This window comes from Mesocricetus auratus, unplaced genomic scaffold, assembly GCF_017639785.1.
Source record: "Mesocricetus auratus isolate SY011 unplaced genomic scaffold, BCM_Maur_2.0 Super-Scaffold_3006, whole genome shotgun sequence".
Lineage (NCBI taxonomy): Eukaryota > Metazoa > Chordata > Mammalia > Rodentia > Cricetidae > Mesocricetus > Mesocricetus auratus.
Window position 1 is genome coordinate 110,727 of NW_024429181.1, and position 19,619 is coordinate 130,345.

General features: G+C 36.2%; 1 pseudogene; it reads left to right on the plus strand.

The window, feature by feature from the left end:
• The window catches only part of LOC121138812, a 59,683-nt pseudogene extending 40,879 nt beyond the window's left edge, over positions 1 to 18,804 (plus strand).
• Positions 18,805 to 19,619: the final 815 nt, after the last annotated feature.

A 19,619-nucleotide genomic window follows, 5' to 3' on the forward strand; every position in this document is an offset into this window, starting at 1 on the left:
GATTTTATTTCCTTATAACAAGGTAACATGATAAATTGAATTCCAGTCATTTAGTGCGAGATATTAAATGTCGACTATGTAAAAACATCAATATTTGACTAGAATGATTAGATTGAACTGTAGTTCTGTGTGATCTATCACATTCTCTAGTGTGTGTTTAATTTTATTTACTCAGGTGTAATTTTAAAAACTATGATTTTATTCTTGCCCTGGAGTTTGCCATTGAAGAGATAACAGGAATCCCCATCTTTTACCAAACTCATCTCTCAGATTTGATTTTCATAATTTGCCTCACAGTGAGCAAATATCCTTGGGCATGTACTCCATTGGTTCACAGACATGGGTTATCCCATCTCTAACTATAACTGAGTAAAGGAGAGAAAGTCACTGGCTGCAATAACAGGACCATCATGGGCAAAGTCTGTCCATATTGCAACACTGATTCAACTCTACAAATTACCACAAGTGAGACATCATATTTGAATTATAGTCAAATCTCCTTGCTGACAATTCAGACATATGCTGAGACAAAACAGAGACATGTGAATTATTTATCTATCTATGACACATGTCAAGACAATTGGATGCATATTTCTGTCACTTGGAAAAGAAAGAAATGAAAGATGGAGGTGACAAGGAAGATTGTTTAAAAATGAAGGAGAGTTCAGTAATTCACTGGAAATGCTGTCAAAGAATTTTTCCTTTAATGTCTTTATAAATAAATCATCATCCTGATCATTTCTATCTGTTCCTTTAGAGTAGATATTGTGTTTGATGCTGTTGTTTGACACTTGTTCCTTGTTGATTTCTCTTCAGCTTACCATTGTTCTATTTGATCCTAACTTGACTTACCGAAACCAGTATAATTCTCTTTATCAGATAGCATCCAAAGGCACATCTCTGTCTCTTGCCATGGTTTCTTTGTTGGTTCATTTTGGCTGCAACTGGGTTTGTCTGCTTCTTTAAGTTGACCACAGAGGGACTGAGTTTCTGTCTGACTTAAGAAAATATATGGAGAAACATACAGTTTGTATAGCTTTGGTTGAAATGATCTCCAGCACATGGAATTCATATTCCTATAAATTGTGGTCAAATTTGGGGAAGATCCAGGAATCATTGGCAAACATAATAATCATTTATGGTGACAGTGATTCACTACAAGTTTAATACTGAGTCTTGGAAAACAGTTTTTTACATGGAAATTCTGGGTCATGAACTCTCAGTGTGATGTTACCAATCATGCTGATTATTTCTTGGTAGATCCATTCCATGGAAGTCTCATTTTTTCACTTCAGCATGAGGAAATAGCTGAATTTCCAAATTTTATCAAAACAGTTAATCCTTTCAATTACACAGAAGACATTTACCTTCCTAAGTTATGGTTTTTGTTCTTCAATTGCTCATTTTCAGAGCGTGATTGTCAACTTTTGGAGAGACTCCTTGGAATCCCTGTCTAGACATATTTTTGACATGAAAATGAGTGAAGAGTGTTACAATATATATAAAGCTGTATATACTGTTGCTCACAGTCTCCATGAGATGAGACTTCAACAAGTGGAAATGCAACAATTTGCAAATGGTAATGAAATGATTTTCTTTCTCTGGCAGGTAGTACTCATCCCATTGTATTAGAACTTCAGAAATGTGACATTTTCCAAGAATTTCAATATTTTCAATATTTGGTATTGCATATTTCATCAATATCTTAAAATCAAAGGAGAATATTTACTTGTTATCCTATCATACAATATAGTACAGCTATTTTATGGAAACTAATGAAGAATGTGGTGCTAGTAGCAAAGAAGATATATTGGTAGTTATTTCATTAACTCTGTGTCACAAATAACTTCACAACCTTCTCATGGTAAGAGATTACATTAAATAACTAAGCATTTTCTCTCTAACTGAAGAAATGATGGGACATTAGTACAATGTATTAGTACATAAATTATTTCTCTGACTAATATTTAGACATCAGTGTACACAGTTTTCTCATGGAACTTTGGGATATGCTATTTGTGTAAGTTTAGAAGATCTCCTTGAAGTTGAGCGTTCTTACAGTAGTAGAATGGTATCACATTAACCCAGGTAACAATTTCTCAGGATCAGTGATACATGCATAAGTGTGTTGTTCTACATCAGAGATTATAAACAATTAGAGTCGTTCTATATTACATTTGTGGTCAACTGTTGATACATAGTTTAAAATGTGTTGTTGCTTCTCTTTCAGCTTCACCCTTTCTTGAGGAATAACCATGTCAGTGACAACATGGATTTAGATTGGAAGCAGGGGTTAGAGGATAAGTATGACATTCTCAACTTTTGGAATTTTCCAAAGGGTCTTGGACTAAAAGTTAAAGTAGGATCATTTTTACCCAATACACCAAAGGACCAACAATTATCTTTATATGAACAGTTGATACATTGGCAAAAATATATTCAAAGTGTGTTATAATTTATTATGAAGCTTTAAAGTTGTTATAATAACACAACTATATCACCCAGTGCACTACAAACCTCCCCATAGTGAAGAATGAAAAATAACTATCAGTATACAGTGTGTATTTGTTCACCGATTCTTAAAGATGAAGTTTTTTAGGTTTAAATGTTTGTTTATATTCAGTCACTCATGGGTTAGTTTTTGTCTACTCGACACAGTTAGGTGTTCCTGAGAAGTGGCATGCTCAGTCACTGTAATGTCTCCTAGAATATTCTGCTGGTTACAGTCTTATTATTTATGATTGAATCTACAAGACTACATATCGGTTACATTTTTTTTGCTATGATCAAATATCATCACCAAAAATGACTTTGGGAAAAGTTTACATTGACTCATAGTACTTAAGATGTGAGAGTCCTTTATATTTGAGAGGCATGTAGGGGTGTTACATACATGGAGAGATATACAGGGCCTAAAACAAGACGTTTTAGTCAACACACTAGAAGTAGAGAGAAAAAACTGGTATTGGATGAGATTCATGAATATACAAATGTCCCCACCACTGAAATAATCTGCCAAAATCTGCAACACTTAAATTTTAATTACTCTCCCTATAGTCCCATTATTGTGGATATATGTAGTCACATGTCTGTATTTATAATTGCCACTTTTCATTCAACCCAACACACAATGTCTCTATTAGAATTCCTCACTTTATCTGAAAGGTGAGTAGTTTTTTGCTTTTTATATTTTGGATTTTTCCAGTTTTAATTTATTTTCATTTAATTCCTAACAGCTGATCTACTTCCCATCACATCTCCCACACCTTCACATACTCCCATCCTCACAAACTCCCCTGCAAGCTGAATACCAGTCTACTCCTACTGCTAGGAAGAACTCCAATGAGGAGTCAACATAATTTGAAATAACAGATGGAGACTGGGCCAGGTGACACTCTTTTGGATTAAGATTGAGCGTGACATCCTAACACAAAAAAATGGGTTGCAAAAAGCTAACTCATGTGCTGGGATTACATCCTGGTCCTACTACCAGTAATATGGAATCTCACCCGAGGAAATATTCTCCAACACACTAGGTCATATACAATGTTTGCATCATTGTCAGACTGCCAGGGGCCCCTCAGATACTCAAAGCTTCAGAAATCTATACCACTTATGGAGAGCGATCATTTGCCCCATGGTATGACTACAGTTGTAGATCTAGAGTCCATGAGTTTCTATGAGTTTGGTTCAGCTGTGTGTGTAGATTTCTCCATTATGAACTTCACCTCACTTGTTCATAAGTTCCCACCTTCTTTCTTCTGGATTCCCAAAGCATGTCAGATTCTTGATTGTAGATTTCTGTGTCTGCTTCCATCAATTGCTGGATGATAACTGAGGTATACACCAAACTTATTACAGAGGTAGGGCAGTTCAGGCATCCTCTCTATTACTAGAATTCCTATTGGAGCCCTACTTGAGGATTCCTGGAAGTTACCCTGACACCAGATTTCTTCCTAAACCCATTGTGGTTCTCTGATGCTGTAACAATAAACGGCAGAGTTACTGAAAGTAAAACTAATTATTTATTGTAGAAATTACCCACAAGATACCAAGCAAGTAACCCAGATGAGCCAAGTAGTGTTCTGCTGCCGAACCGGAAGCCGAAATCGGGGAAAAGAGACCAAGACTTCCTGTATGCTGTCTTTTATGCCTTCCCCCATAATGCCCCCTAACCATGCACAAAAGTGGGCCTGGCTAGTGACGTAATTCACCGCCTACGTACGTATACATCTTTACATCCGTCCGTATACCAAAGTGGATGTGGTAAGCCATGTGGTAAATCGCTCTTTTATTACCTCATCTGTATGCGCCTCTAGTAAGTCACATGGTTAATGGCAGCATACAGGCTTCCTCCTACAATTCCCCTTTTAGACTAAAAAGGACACCTAACTTTTGTCAATGAACAAAATGTATCAAACATCTATTCTATCTAAACCTAAATTTATCTGAAAGAAACAAACTCCCAAATCTGAACACCTCCTTCCAATCCCAACTCTAAAATAATTGAAAACTAATACTAACAGGTGTAAAATATCCTATAATGTCAATAGTAGGGAGAGGGGGCGTGGAATTCTCAAAACTACTTCCTGCTGAGATGGGACGATGATAATCTCATGGGGACCTGTGAGAAGAAAAATGTTAGTATAAAAAAATCTCAGTAGATCAGACAGTCTCTGTAAGGCAGGAGATGCTTGATTGATGTTCCTGACTGGGGTTCTAGTGTTGATTGAAGCTCTCATGTGAAGCTCTGGCCAGATTGTAGAAGATGTGCTGTTTCAGTTTCTTGATCTGGAGTTGTGTAGAGTGATGTAGTTTCAAGCCAGTTTCAGGATAGTGCTTGTCAGGTGGAGTCAATGATGTGGGGCAGTTCAGATGGCTCCAGTCGAATCAGTTGAAATCAAGGAAGTGGATCCTCATTCTCTTACTGAAGCAGTTGAAGATTGCTGTCAGGAAATCCCTTGTTCTCTGGAAAAATAAAACATTAATGTTAACAAAGAAATAATTTAACTTTTATATGTATGCATAATGGAAGAGGTGACAATAAGAAAAATGGTAAACCTGAAGGAAATTAGACTTTTCAGAAAAAGAAATCCACAGATAACAGTCCCTAATTTTATTTTCTTCTGTCTTATATCAATGGCTGTTTGCTATAATACAGAAATTCTGAATTTTATTTAAATAATATGCTTGAATTTAGAGTAGGAGAGCCAATCCAACTCCAAAGCCAGCTTCAGTTAAATGAATGGGGACTGAGGTATGTGAAGAAATAAAGATAAAAGGGTACTATGAAATAAAAAATATAGAGAGATTTAGACTTTGATACCACACAGTGAGTTACTGTATGTTTGATGGTCCTCAGGGTAGCTACTCATTCTTCTTCAGGAATCCGTATGTCCGGTATTCTTTGCTGAGTTAACCTGTGAAGACAAAAGACAAAACACTTCTCTTTCCTTTTAGGAGGTCACTTTACCCATGGCAGAATATGAATTTGCAGATGAGCTGTTATCTTCCTCCTCCTGAGATGTCTTCTGTTCTGATTGAATCTTAATTAATTTTGATGGAACCGACACATTTTCTTCTCCTGTGGAAACAAAAGCATAACCCCATCCCCAACGTAACACATATCCTGGATTCCAGACTGACATCATAACATCCTTAAAATAGACCGGTTGGTTCAGTTCGGATGTCTTCTCTGTAGTCTAGTGTCTTTCTGCTGCAGTTTGTACTTTTTCATCAGCATTAAGAAAATTCAATGTTAGTAAAGCATTATGTAACCTGTGTTTAGGTGTCTTTGTTTTCCCTGGCTGTTTATGAAGCATCTCTTTTAAGGTTCGGTTAGATCTTTCAATTATTGCTTGTCCTGTGGGATTGTAAGGTATACCAGTTACATGTTTTATATTATAATATTTGAAAAATTGTTCCAATTTACTGGAGACATATGCTGGAGCATTGTCAGTTTTTATTGTTTTAGGTATACCCGTAACAGCCATCACCTCCAAGAGGTGTGTAATACCAGAATCAGCTTTTCAGAGCTGAGGGCAGTAGCCCAATGGAAGACTGAGAATGTGTCTATGGTATGGTGTACATATTTCAAACTGCCAAATACTGGGAAGTGAAATACATGCATTTTCAAAAGTTCATTTCTGTTAATACCTTTAGGATTACAACCTGCTGGTAATGGAGTTTGATTGTAGAATGAGCAACTGGGAAAATTTCTTACTATTTGTTTGGCTTATTGCCAGGTGATAGAAAAATCCTTCTTTAAGCCTTTGCTGTTAACATGGTGTTTCTTATGAAATTCTGAAGCTTCCAACACATTACCTACTAATAAACGATCAATTTCAACATTGCCTTGTGCCAGAGGACCTGGCAGACCTGTATGGGATCTGATGTGTGTTATATATTTAGGATGAGTCCTGTTTATGATGATTCCCTGCAATTGTAAAACAATGAGGTCAATTCTATATTATCAGGAACAAATTCTGCAGTGTCAATTTGCAAGACAACTCTTTCTGCATACTGAGAATCCGTGACTATATTGAGAGGCTCTGTAAAGTCTTTAAGTACAATGAGAATGGCATATAACTCTGCCTTTTGTACGGAGTTGTAAGGGCTTTGAACTACTTTACTTATATTTCTTGATTTATACCCTGCCTTACCTGATTTGTTTGCATGTGTGTATGAGGTAAGAACTCCAGAAATAGGTTTTTGCCTCACGATAGACGGAAGAATCCAAATTGTTTTCTATATGAAGTTGATTCTCTCTGTTTTGGGATAGTTATTACTAATACTTCCCAAAAACTCACTGCAAGCTATTTGCCAATACTCATTATCCTTCCATAAGGAGGAAATTTCCTCATTCTTTAAATGTACAATAATTTTAGCTGGGTCTTTCACAGTCAGTTGACGAAGCCTTAACTTACCTTTTATATTTAATCAGAGATCTTTTCTATATATGTTTTCAACTTTTTATTCTGTTTATGTGGCAGAAATACCCATTCAAGTATGATGTCTTCCCTCTGCATTAATATTCCTGAGGGGTATTCTCTAGATGGTAAAATAACCAGAATACAGTCCAGCTTTGGATCCATACGGTCCACATGTGCTTCTAATATTCTCTTGTCTACCCATTCTATTTCTTTTTCAGCCTCAGCTGATAGTACTCATGGGCTGTTTAGGTCTTTATCTCTTTTTAAAGCCATTTTCAGGTGTTTTAAATCATGCCCTTCTACACCGATAATTGTCTGTAATTAAGAGATTTCTCATAATAGTTTTTGAAGATCATTAAGAGTCCGGTAACAAACTCTTCTGATCTGTCCTTTCTGCGGTCTAATCTTCTGAGCATCTATTTTATAAACTAATCAGTTAATAGAATCTCCTCTTTGTATTTTTTCTGGGGCAATTTGTAATCCCCAGAGAGGCAAACTTTCCTTTACTGCTTCAAACATCTTTTCCAAATTATCCTTATTTGACAGTAATATGTCATCCATATAATGATATGTTAACTAATGTGGAAATTTTTTCGAATTATTTCTAGAGGTTTATTCACAAAATATTTACACAAAGTTGGGCTATTTAACATACCAAGAGGTAGTACCTTCCACTGGAATCTCTGTACCGGACGGGATTTTTTATAAGTAGATTTATTATAGGTAGGTACCGTGAAGGCGAACTTTTCTCTGTCGTTTTCTTCCTCTCTGTCCTTCTGGCCCAATAAAGTCAACCCTTCTAATGCTCTGTTTAACTACAGATAGGGTTCCAATACCTAAGAATTGAACGTTAACCTCTTTTAAAGCCCAATTTGGGAACCAGAACTTCGGATTAATGATAGTGACGTCACTTATGGTGTCTAAAATGCCAATAATCACCATATTATTTACTTTAACTGGTAACTTGTGTCTATAATATTGTATAGAAGTTTACCAAAATATATGTTTTGTATCTCCTCCTGATATAATTGATTAATCCTCTGGAGCTAATGTATTATCCAGTGCTGTATTATTTACAATGGGCAGTGGATCTTCTAATTGTCCTGGGAGAGGCTGTCCTCCACTGTCACTGTGAATGGCCAGATAATCTTCCTTTCTGGGGGCTTGCTTGAGCCCCCGATCCCTGTTTCCCAGCTTTAAAGATCTACCTTGTCTATCTCTGTGGCTCAGCATTCATCAGTCCAATGGCGGCCCTTTCCACACCTCCTGCAGAGACCAGGAGGCTGAGGCCTTAGTAGGAACTGTAGACAATGCATTCCTGGTAAAAGCATTATTTCTAGGAATGCATTGTCTACAGTTCCTACTAAGATGTACTATATTACCACAGTTAAAACATGTGGCATCTTTATGTCTGTTAAAATTCTTGGAGATTGCCTTCCCTACTCAGGGCCCTATATCATCACAGGTAGGGTATTTGGCATCCTGTTGCCTCCTCAAGCCTGTAGAAATAGCATCACCTCCCCAAGCTCCTATATCCTGACTTTTACATTCCAGGTTCGCTGTATGTAGGACCCATTCCTCCAATGGTGGTGATCTTATTTTTAATGGCCAAATTACTTGCCTGCATGGAGGATTCGCGTTCTCATATGCCAAAGATTCTATAAGGAGTCGCCTAGATTCTGGATTTGCTACTTGTACTATTATTGCTCTGGATAATCTCTCTAAAAATTCAGTGAACCTTTCCCATGGGCCCTGTAATACCTTGATATAGGGTTGCATTATCTCTCCTGTTTCACAAACCTTATCTAAGGCATTTAAAGCAGCTGTACGGCATAAAGACAACATGTGCTCGTCATATGCAGATTGAACCTACATGTCAGCATAAGGAACCTCCCCAAGAATATTGTCTTGGGGTACTTCATGACCGTTCTTTAATTCCTGAATCTCTACGGCTTTTGCTTCTTGTCTACATAAAGCTCTCCATTGAATTTGACAAGAATTTTTGAGCACTGCCAAGGCTAATTGGGCCCAGGCTTTTGGGGTTTACTTTATTTACAGTGGCCCATGAGGTGAGGAGCCCTCTGACAAAGGGAAAATGAAGACCATATGAAACAATGGCCTCCTTGATTCTCTTTTAGATCCTTCATCTCTATAGGTTCCCAGTGATAAGCAATGGGACCATTTGATTGTTTTTTCGTTGCTGGTTTTTCTGTTACAGGTACTGGTGAACGCATAGCATCCTTAGGGAGATCTTTCCGGCATTTGAGAGGTGTTGGGAAACTCCTGTCCTGACCTGTTGCCTGTATGTCTGATTCTGAAGTACCAGAATGATCGTCTTCTAAATCCTGCAGTCTATTCATCATTGTTTCTCTGAGATATTGAATTTCTTGGGACAAATAATTTTCTAAGGACGTCATGGAATCTTTCATTCTTTTACATTCATCATTTACACGTGACTCCAAATGTTTAATATTCTCATCCTTAGAAAGTACCTCAATGGCATGTAAACTGCCTTCCACAAATGACATTCTATCAGTTAGTTTGGCATTGCTCTCTGACATGGAACAATTCTTTTCTGTTAGCATTTCAATCTTATGTTCCAGTCATTGTAGTTTGTTAGTGAAATCATCAAATATGGAACAGTTTTGTTGGTTAAATATTTCAACATTATGTTCCACTTTTTCTATTCTATCTGTTGAACACATTTTTCCTGAAAATAATTCAATTTTGTGTTCCGTCTCTTTAAACCTGTTTGTCAGACCTACATTATCATTTATAATAACCTGAATATTTTCTACCAACCCTTTCTTACTATCCTGCAAGGCATTTTGCATTTCCTGAATTCTTTGTATTAGGATTTGAAACTATCCTGAAATGACCGTATGACCTGTATAAGTTTATTCCTATTTTTGAGCCATTTCTTTAGCAAAATTATATTGATTATGAAACTAACAATCACCATCGTGGGTAGGAAGTACCTTTCAGGTAGATCCTCAACCATGTCTACAATCCCATCCATACAAAAAACAAGAAAATTCTTAATATCCTGCATCGTAATGTTAGCTGACATTGTATAAAGCAGTTAAGTTTGTTACCAGAGGAGTTCTATTCAGGCTGAAATCAGCAGGCCACCAGCAAAAGATCACATGGCTGAAGTCAGCAGGCCGCCAGTAAAAAAGCACGTGGTCACAAGAGTTATCTCGGAATACCACCTAATCTTACCGGCAGATCGAAGGAGCTGGTTCCCGGTGGCAGGAATCATGCCTTGCCGAGCAAAGTGGTGAGTAACTTAGCGAAAGAAAGAGTCCACGTGTGCCAGGTCGGCCCGAGGAGCAGCCGCTTTTCTGGGCATCTGGATCCAGATTCCAAAACTTCCGACACCAAACTGATGCTGTAACAATAAACGGCTCAGTTACTGAAAGTAACACTAAGTATTTATTGTAGAAATTACTCACAAGATACCAAACAAGTAGCCCAGATGAGCCAAGTAGTTTTCTGCTGCCGAACCGGAAGCCGAAATCCAGGAAAAGAGACCAAGACTTCCTGTGTGCTGTCTTTTATGCCTTCCCCCGTAATGCCCCCTAGCCATGCCCAAAAGTGGGCCTGGCTAGTGATGTAGTTCACCGCCTAAGTATGTACACGTCTTTACGTCCATCCATATATGCCTTTAGTCATGCCTAAAGTGGGTGTGGTTAGCGGTGTGGTAAAACGCTCATCTGTATGTGCCTCTAGTAAGTCACATTGTTAATGGTGGCATACAGGATTCCTCCTACAGTTCTCTCTATTAATATATATTTTCCAGTGCTCTTCACTACATCCTTCGCTAACAGAATCATCTCATTGCCTCCTGTTCTCATCCATCCTCCCCTAATATTTAGTGCTACAAGTTTTTCCTCTAAATATAATGTAATTTTTCTGCCCAGGATGGTAAATGTGTCCCTTTCCAGGTCCTACTTGTTACAGAGCATCTCTTGACCTGAGGCCTTTAGTTTGGTTAACCTTTGCTTTACATCTAATATCCACTTATGGATGAATACATACCATGTTTGTCTTTTTGAGTCTAAGTTACATCTCTCAGGATGACTTTTCTCTAGTTCCCTCCATTTGTCTGAAAATTTCATAAGGACACTTTTTTTTCTGCAGCTCAGTAGTACTCCAATGATTGAACGTACAACATTGCCCCATCCCTTCTTCAGATCCCACATGAGCATCTAAGTTGATTACATTTTCTTGATATTATGAACAATGATGTTATGGAAGTTGCTGAGCATATGTTTTAGTAATATATTTGTGTCCTTAGATTAAATGCCCAAGCGTGGTATCGCTAGGTCTTGAGGTGGATTGATTCACAATTTTATTAGAAACTGACATACTGATTTCCAAAATAGCTGTAAATGTTTGCACTCCCAACAACAGGAGAGGAGTGTGACCCTGACACCACATCCTTTCCAGTATAAAGTATCCTGAGTACTTTTATACTTAGCCATTCTGTCAGGTATAAGATGGTATCTCAGAATCATTTTGATTTGCATTTCCCTGATAATTAAGAATGGTGAGCACTCCCTTAAATATAATTTGGGCATTTGATATTTTCTGGTGAGAATTCTGTATGCTGTTTTTCAATTGGTTTATTTTGTACTATGGTGTCTAGCATCTGGAGGTCTTCATAAATTTTGCAGATCAAACTCTGCCAGGTGAGTATTGTTGAAGATCTTTTCCCATTCTATAGGCTGATGTGTTTTCTTCTTCACAGTGTACTTTGCATTACAAAAGCTTTTCTGTTTCAGGAGGTCCCAGTTATTTATTGTTGTTTTAAATGTCTCTGCTACTGGTGTTACAACTTAGTGGTGGTCTTCTATAACAATGTGCTCCAGCCTACTTCCCAATATATCTTCTATCAGGCTCAATGTACCTGTATATATGTTGAGGCCCTTGATTCAGATGGATTTACGTTTTCTTCATGGCAGTAGATATGGATTGATTTGCAATCAAATGCATGTTCACATCCTGTTAGGCCAGAACCATTTTTAAAGAGGTTTACATCTTTCTTTCCATTGTACCATTTTGGATTCTTTCTCAGAAATTAGATTTTCATAGGTGTGTGGATTGATATCAGTGACAATGACTGAATTCTATTTATCCACTTGTATATTTAGGTAACAAAACCAAGTTGATTCTATTGCTACAGCTCTGTAAGACAGTATGGAGTCTGGGGTGTCAATGGCTCTGGAAGTTTCTTTATTTCACAGGATTGTTTAAGAAATTCTGTATGTTTTGTTTTTTCATATGGACTTGAATATTGTTCTTTCAAGGTCTATGAAGAACTTTATTGTAATATATACGGGAGCTCTTCTATTTTCCAATATCCTATTCAATTTCTTTCTTTACTAACATAGTTCTTGTTGTACAGGCCTTTCACTTGTTTTGTTAGTGTTAGGTAAAATTATTTTATATTTGTGGGTATTTTGAAAGGTGATGCTTCTCAGATTTCTTTCCCAGCCCCATTTTAATCTATATATGGGAAGGCTGCTGATTTTTTGAGTTAATATTTTATTCTTCCACATTACTGAAAAGGGTTTCTCAGCTCTAGGAGTTTCCAGATAGAATTTTGGGGGTCACATATATATATTATCACATCATCTACAAATACTGATAGTTTGACCTCTTCCTTTCCAATGTGTATGCCCTTGTTTGTCATGAGTTACTGTCATCTATTTGATGTTGGATATTGGCTTGTTATATGTTGCATTGATTGTGGATAGCTTTGTTCCTGCTATGCCTGATCTCCCCAGGACATCAATCATAAAGTGGTGTTGAATTTTGGAAAGGTTTTTTCAGCATCTAATACCTAATGATGATCATATGGCTTTTTCTTTCAACTTGTTTATATGTTGAACTACCTCAGCAGATTTCTGTATGTCAAACTTATATAACCAACCATATTAAACAAACCCTGCATCTCTGGCATGAAGCCTAGTTGATCATGGTGGATTTTTTTACTGATGTGATTTTGTATTTATGTTGCTAGTACATTAGTGAGTATTTATTCATCCATGCTAATGAGTAAGATAGCTCTGTATTTCACTTTCTTTGTTGCATTATGTTTTGCTTGGATATCTTGGTTACTGTAGCTTCATGAAAGGATGTTGGCAATGTTTCTTTTGTTTTCCTTGTGTGTAACAGTTTGCACAGTGTGGGTATTAGTTTTTCTTTGAATTTCTGCTAGAATTCTGTGCTGTAGCCATTCAGATCTAGGCTTCCGTTTGGTTATCTTAGGTTTGATTTTGGTAGGTTTGTTTGGGAGAATTTTGATGACTGCTTCTATTTCTATAGGGTTTATAGGTCTATTTAAGTTATTTGTCTGGCCTGGATTTTATATTGGTATGTGGTACTGATCCAAAACCTTGTCATTTTTTTTTATATGTTCCTGTTTTGTGGAATACAGGTTTTCAAAGTATGAACTGATGATATCCTCAGTATCTATTCTCATGCCCTCCTTTTTATTTCTGATTTTGTCAGTTTGGATATTCTCTCTCCACCTTTTGCTTAAGTTCTATAAGGAAATCTCTATATTGCTTATTTTCTCAAAAAAAACATTTCATTGATTTCTGCCCTCAATTTGTTTACTTTCTGGAGCCTACTGCTTGTGCTTCTTGTTCTAGAGCTGTCATGGATTTTCTTAATAAAAAATGTGTGGTTTCTTTAGCTTCTTTATTTGGGCAGTTAGTGATGTGAGAAGTCTTCTTAGAACTGCTTTCACATTTTCTCATAAGATTGAATATGTAGAACATTCTTTTTCACTGAATTCTAGGAAGTCTTTAATTTCTGTCCTTATTTCTACATTGACTTAAAGGGGATTATGTTGTCCATTATTCAGATTCCATGAGTTTTTAGTCTTTCTAGAATTTGTGTTGTTTAAATCTAACCTTAAGCTATGGTGATCCCATATGATTCAGGGGGTTATTCCAGTTTTTCTGCATCTGTTGAGATTTGCTTTTTAACTGATTATGTGGTCAATTTTAGAGAAAATTCCATGGGTGCTGAAAAGTTGTATTTTTTGACCTGTTGTGGAATATTATAAAAATGTCTGTTAAGTCCATTTGATTCATACCCCCTCTTAGGTACATCATATCTTGTTTACGTTTCTGTTTGTTAAGAGTGGGGTGTTAATGTCTCCTGATATTAGTGTGATTGGTTTGTTGTGTGATTTAATATTTAGTAGTGTTTCTTTTACGAATATTGTTGCCTATGTCTTGGGGGCATATATATTCACAATTAAGACTTATTCTTGTTCTATTTTGCCTGTGAAAAGTATGAAATGTCCTTCATCATGTCTTTTGATTACCTTTAGATTGAAATCCATTTTGTTAGTTATTAGGATGGCTATGCCAGCTTGTTTCTCAAGTCTATTTGATTGGACATTCTTTTCCCATGCCTTTATGTTGTGATAATATATGATTTTGAAGTTGAGGTGGGTTTCTTGTATGCAGCAGAAGGATGGAACATGTTTTCCTCTTCACTCCATAGCCTGTGTCTTTTTTATTGGTGAGTTGAGTCCTCTGACAATAAAGGATTCCAGTGACAAGCAATTCTTGTTTCTTGTTATTTTTTGGTGGGAGTGGTGTGATATGTGGAGGATTTGATGGTGTGGGATTTTTAAATGCCTGTGTTTTCCTGGTTATTGCTAACTTGCTTTGATTGGACTTTTACTTCTAGGGATTTCTTTAGGGAAGGATTTTTAGATAGGCATTTTTTAAATTTGGTTTTATCATGGAATATTTTGCTTTTTCCATTTATGGTAATTGAGAGTTTTGATGGATATAGTAATCTGGGTTGGCACCTGTGTTCTGTTAGAGTTTATATAATGTGTATTTGGGACCTTCTTGCTTTGAGAATAACCATTGATAATTTGGGAGTTATACTGATGTGTTAGCCTTCATATGTTTCTTTACATATTCCATTTGTGGTTATCAATAGTTTTTCTTTTTTCTGTGCATACTGTGTTTTCGTTGTCATCTGGCAGAAGCACTTTTTTGATCAAACTCAATTTCATGATCATGTACTCCTTATAATTTCATAGGAATTTGCTCCTGTACATAGGGAGAGTATTATTCTATGATTTTGTAGAATATGTATTTTTGTGCCTTTGATGTGGTATTCTTCTACTCCTAATACTATTTTGGTTTGGTCTTTTCATGGTGTTCCAGATTTCTTGGACGTTTTGTGTTAGGACTTTGTTAGACATAGCGTTTTCTTTGAACAATGCATGCATTTGTTCTATCGTGTTTTCAACACCTGAGATTCTTGCTTTCACCTCTTGCATTCTGTTTTTAAATCTTGTGTCTGTAGTTCCTGTTCATTTGACCAAATTTACGTTTTCCAAAATTCCCTCCATTTGTGTTTTCATTATTGCCTCTATTTTAATTTTTAAATCTTGGACTAGTGTTTGTTCTCGGTTTTCTTGAATTACTTTAATAGAATTATTGATTTCTTTCAATTTTGTGAGACTTTCCCTCCATTTTTTTCATGGGAGTTCTTCATTTCTACTTTAAGGAAGAGCTCTCAGTCCTCTCTATGTCTCTTCTTTCTCATTCCTCTCTCTTAGTACTCTGCTTAGTAGGTAGGTATCTGTGTCCCAGGGAACTGTTGAACTCATTGTGGATGGATGGGGCAGAATCGGCCCCATGGGGAATAGTTGGTCTACCCTGCCTGAAGTAGACTTTTCTACTGACATTGTGGTGTGGCTGAGGGTAGTGGGGACAGACCTCAGGGTTTTTTCCTGGGACAGAGGTCTTGGTGGATGAGTGCCCAAAAGGGGTAGTCAATCACTCACTTCTCAGACCTCTGAACAGACAAATAGTTGAGTTGTGTAACCATTCATTCTCTGTAAGTAAATCTTATATACAGCACAGTGTTTTAAAATTATTTTCTGCTTTTGTGAGTATTAAGCTTTCAAATAAATTAAGCAGTATACAAAACCAGCATTATTGGAGTTTTCAATAAACTCTGCATATTTGTTAACAGTTTTTTCATTATTCTCAGATTCCTCAGTCTATGTGCAGTGAGAGTTGTGCTCCTGTGTTCAGGAAAGTTTCCATTGAGATCAAGGCTGTGTGCTGCTATGATTGCATTCCTTGTCCTGACAATGAGATTACTAATGAGACAGGTAAGCAGATATCTTACAGAGAATGAATGGTTACAAAACTCAACAGGATCTCACATTACATTAACAACTGAAAAATAAATGCATATCAGTAAAACAATGTTATTCCTTCTCTTATATAGGATGTAAAATGTAAATTAACATTTCTCGAATTAATCACATGAGGCATAGAAATTTATAATTGATTTATAGTTATATGGAACAGTAAGAAAGTCCTGTATTGTTTTCTGTTCCACATGTTTTATTTATCCACAATATTTTACACAAAGTAACAGAGTGGCAAATTTTATGTGTTTACTAACTGTTTTTCAAAATGATTAGGAATCGCCTAAGCTTAGGATAGATTATAATCACAATGACTCTTCCCAAATATCTTGTCTCATACAGACCAGATTAGAAATTTGTGTTTGATATTTTCAGAACACAGGTTTTTGACTGTGCAGCCTCAATACATGTTTATGTTTGTCTCCATTGTTTTGCTCCATGTAGCATAAATAATATCCTCATGACAATTAAAACAATCTGTTATGTAGAGTTACATCATGAGCTAGGAGCTACAATGAAATATAGATTCTCAATTTCAAGGAATAGGTCATGAACATATGCACAGGATCTTCGGGAAGAAAAATCTTTAAAATCAGTATTTACATACCTAATAATAAAGTAAGAAACATGTCTATACCAATTTTGAAATTTAATTTATCTTTCTAGCTTTTGAGTATTCCATATTATGCATTTTGATCATACCTATGCCTTGTGAAATTTTCGAAAACTTTTGTCTAGCTTGTTTGTTGTTCTATAAAAAACATGAGATAAATCTTTATTGAATCATGTTTGCAATAACCAAATGCTCTTTGTTATGAAGGATCTGATGGGATATGAACTAACTATTAGTACAGGACACATTCTTAAAGACAAATGAGTACTCTTCTTATAACCACAATGGAATAAATAGCTTCTCAGGAAAGGGTAGTTATTTAAGCAAATATTGCATTTATGGAAATTGATCTGACCGCAGATTTCACAGGACATATGCATGATGCCTCAGCTGAGAATGTATAAATGCAAGTGTGATCATATGTCTGTTATTGATTTTTCATTTACAATATTTCATACCTTGTGACTCTTATGTTCTTTCTTAAATTTCTTCATGGATTTCCCATGTTGAGATATAATAAAGGTGCCCTCAAAATGTCAGCCAAAATAACCCCATATAATGAATATATATGCATATTTGCATAGGTATGTATCTATATATAGAGAGATATATAGATATGAGATAAGATTTGCTTGATTAATATAACTATAAGGAAAATAGATTATATGAGAAGCTAGAAAGCAACTGATGATTAACAAAACACACATCAGATTTCCTTAAGGTTGTAGATTAAGAAATGCTGCCCATATTCAAGTAGATGCTCGCAAAATATGTATAGACTAGCAGAACTGAATACTCGGTGTATATTTAAATGTAAAACCAAGAGCTAGAGATCACATTGAGTTGAGATAGAAAATCAAGAGAAGGTGAGTAGAGCAGGAGAAAATAGGGCTGTGTTTGGTTCACTTATATTTATGTTCATATAAAAGCAAATGAAATATCTAATCAGGAATTCAGATTACATAAATATGGAATTATTCAATACAGAGTAGATATTCCTTTGTTTCTGAGGAAATAGAAAAGTCAATAAGGTGATAATCCAAAGAGCAGTCACTGAAGAATGTCTTAGGATAACAATTATCAGCTCAACATGGACTCATGATCACCTTCATTTCTGAACAGTTATGGAATAATGCATGAAGTGTCCAGAAAGTCATTATGCAAACACAGAAAAGAAGCACTGCCTCCAGAAAGTTCTGAGTTTTCTTGACTAAAAGGACCCCCTGTGGATATCTCTCACTACTGTAGCTCTTTGCTTCTCTGTTCTCACAGCTGTGGTTCTTGAACTCTTTGTGAAGAACATAGACACACCAATTGTCAAGGCAAATAATAGGACACTCAGTTACACATTGCTCCTCACACTCATAATCTGTTTACTCTGTACCTTTCTTTCCATTGGCTGTCCTAACACTACCACCTGTATCTTGCAGCAGATTGTCTTTGGAGGTGCTTTCACTGTGGCTCTTGCCACTGTGTTAGCCAAAGCTATCACAGTGGTTATTGCCTTCAAGGTCACTTTTCCAAGCAGAGTGGTGAGGTGATTAATGATATCAAAGGCCACAAACTTTATCATCCCCATATGTACACTGAGCTACCTTGTCCTCTGTGCAATCTGTCTGGGAAACTCTCATCCGTTCCTTGACCAAGATGTTCATGTAGATCATGGACATATCATCCTTATGTGCAATAAGGGCTCAGCTTTTGCTTTCCATGCTGTCTTGGGATATCTCTGCTCCTTGGCACTTGGGAATTATCCTATGGCTTTCTTGTTCCAGAATCTACCAGACACCTTCAATAAAGCCATGTTGCTGTCACTCAGCATGCTGGTGTTCTTCTGTGTCTGGGTCACATTCCACCCTGTCTACTACAGCACCAAGGGGAAGGTCATGGTGGTTATGGAAATCTCTATCTTGGCGGCTTCTAGTGCAGCCCTCCTTGGCTTCATATTTGCCCCAAAATGCTACATTATCTTGAAAAGTCCAGATAAAAAGAGTCTTCATCATATCAGGAATAAGCCATATTACAGAAGGAAGAACTTTCTCAAAACCTAGTTCAAATCTAAACATGCTACTTATATTAAGAGAGGAATTTGTAAGATGAAGCCAAGTTGACATCTATTGCAAATGTGTGTTACACAATTATAGTATGGGCTTGATTTGGGGGCTATTGATTGTTCTTCCAATTGTTTTAGAACCTATTTATATAGGAGATATTAAAGGTTTACATGCCTGAAATCTAGATAATATTCTCATATGAGCAGGTTCTTATTTTTTATTGCAGATTTGTCTGAGACGTCATGTGAGGACCATGTTCTCTCTTCCATTTACAACAATCACATGTTGGTAAAATTTCCTCTTATCTCGCAATCACTGCACTAAAATGTAGACTACAGTTTTATTTTCTATTTACCTTTCACTATAACAAATTATTACAAGAATATCATCTTTTTGTTGAAACTTCAAAACACTTGACAAAATTATCATATTTCATTAGTGATTTCATTCAGTGATTATACAAAAGAATACCAGATTTTAGAAATGTAAGTGTAATCTTTTATGAACATAATATTAGGTCAATCCTGGCAAAATATGTTGCATCCTATGTTGGAATGTAGGATTTCTAAGAAATGCATTTTATTACCCAATGTCAAATGACAATAAGAACAAGTCATTATTACATGGACCTCTTATTTACACCCTGAAGACATATATCACATTTCCATATGATTTTATGCTTGTTTAGTACTCTCACTTATGGATATATAGATATTTTATCAGGGTGATTATTACAATTCACTGCTTTTTCTTGAATTCATATGTATTGTTAATTTAAAATCATGAGTTGCTTACAACCTGCAATTTAAATA